General features: G+C 54.7%; 1 long non-coding RNA gene across 1 annotated transcript in view; it reads right to left on the bottom strand.

Annotated features, from left to right (window-relative positions):
- The window catches only part of LOC109302840, a 7546-nt gene extending 5843 nt beyond the window's left edge, over positions 1-1703 (bottom strand). The window contains exon 1 of the long non-coding RNA XR_002098947.1: positions 1134-1703. This is a non-coding gene — a long non-coding RNA (uncharacterized LOC109302840). The remainder of the gene's footprint in view (positions 1-1133) is intronic.
- Positions 1704-1811: the final 108 nt, after the last annotated feature.

The raw sequence follows: 1811 nt of genomic DNA, 5'->3' as shown, positions 1-1811 counted from the left end.
CATTTGTAAGACTTCCTTTAAAAATCACAGAATGATAGAAATTTAGGGTTGGAAGGGACCTCAGGAGGTCATCTAGTCCAACCCTCTGCTCAAAGCAGGACCATCCCCAACTACATTATCCCAGCCAAAGCTTTGTCCACCCAAAACCCTCCAAGGATGGAGATTGCACCACCTCTGGGTAACCTGTTCCAGTGTTTTACTGCCCTCCTAGTGAGAAAGTTTTTTTCCTAATATCCAACCTAAACTTCCCTGGCTGCATCTTGAGACCATCGTTCCTTGTTCTGTCATCTGCCGTCGCTGAGAACAGTCTAGCTCCATCACTCCAGGTAGTCGAAGGCTGTTATTAAATCCCCCCTGCCTTCTCCAGACTAAATAATCCCAGTTCCATCAGCCTCTCCTCATAAGTCATGTTCCCCAGTCAGTAGCACTGCCCTCCAAGCTAAGCTCCAGAATGTGTCTGGTTGAGCCCCTCACTGAAAGGAGGAGAAGTTAAAAACTAGCTGTGTAAAATTTGACTTAGATACTCGGAAACTTTCTTTTCTACAGATCCTACATCTCACAGGTCCACGAGTCCTTCTTATAAGCATGAAACCTAGTCTCCCTAAGGCTTTCTTCCTTTACTGCAGGGAGGGACAGTATGCACATCCATTCATTTCTTACAAGTTTGGTACCCTACAGGAGTGTTTCCAAACCAGTGTGCCGCAGCACAGAAGTGTGAAGTCAGAAACTAACAGGTGTGCCACAGAATTTTGCCATGGCAATGAGCTAAAAGGGCTAAAACAGGTATAAGGATGGGGAATGCCTTAACAGGTGTGCTGAGGGGAAAAAAAAGTATTAATCTAAGCCCTTGGGCTGCAAAGGATTGGAAAACACTGCCATACAGTCTCCCTTTCCCGGAGGACGTTGCTTCCTCGCCTGCAGCCACCAGGAGGCGCCAAGAGCCCAAGTTTGCCTAACAGGACAGCTCGAAACAAGTTTGCTTTTTGCCAACAACTGCAACTGGCTAACCTCAACATCTGGGAGCATCTGGCTCGGCTCGTCTCCCCGCTTCTAAGAGCAGCCAAACAGCTTCATCCTCCCCCACAACCCCCCTAGCTCCCGATGCGCCCCCAAGTTCAAAGCCAGCCTCTTACCTTAACAAGGAGTGAGAAGCGGAGTGAAAAAAAAAAAAAAAACAAAACCAAAAAAGAAAAACCAACAACCCCTCTTGGAGAGGAAACAGCTGGCCGCGGAGCAGGGGGTCGGCTCCGTCCCGGCCACTTCTCCGCGTGGACTGCTCCGGCTTCCAGCTGTTTAGCACCGCTGCCTCCCTGGGGAGCCCCTAGGGCCGGCCACTGCCACCGCTGCCCCTTGCCTTCCTCTTTGCAGTGCTGCCCGCTCACAACTTCAGGGGGCTCAGGAAGGGAAGGGGCTGCCCATCCACGCAAGCCCGAGGGCTACGTATACAGATATAGATACAGATACGTGTGCACACACGCACAGCTCCGTGGAGGTCCAAGCCCCCTCCTCAGGGAGAGGCAGGCGGCGGCGGCGCAGACGTTGCGCGCCCTGCCCCGCCGCCCCCGGGCCGCGCGCGCATCTGGACAGAACTTCGCGCCGCGCGGACTTCCAGCTGCCGCCGCCTCATCCCATCGCCGCCTCTGCGCCTCGGTGAGCAGCTCGACCGCTGGGGCTGAGGAGTTGAGGGGAGAGAGAGAGGGAGAGAGCAGGCAGCATTGCCAAGGCGGGCGGGGAGGCGGAGCGCGGGGCTGCCCCTCGTTTCGCTCCTGCTCTGAAGTGGCTGGCGCTGAGCGTGGGCGGGAGCAGGGAGG

Source organism: Gavialis gangeticus, unplaced genomic scaffold (assembly GCF_001723915.1).
Source record: "Gavialis gangeticus isolate Ggan-Ray unplaced genomic scaffold, GavGan_comp1, whole genome shotgun sequence".
NCBI classification, from domain to species: domain Eukaryota; kingdom Metazoa; phylum Chordata; order Crocodylia; family Gavialidae; genus Gavialis; species Gavialis gangeticus.
The sequence above is the reverse complement of the archived record's forward strand: the minus strand, read 5'-3'. Positions and strand labels throughout refer to the sequence as shown.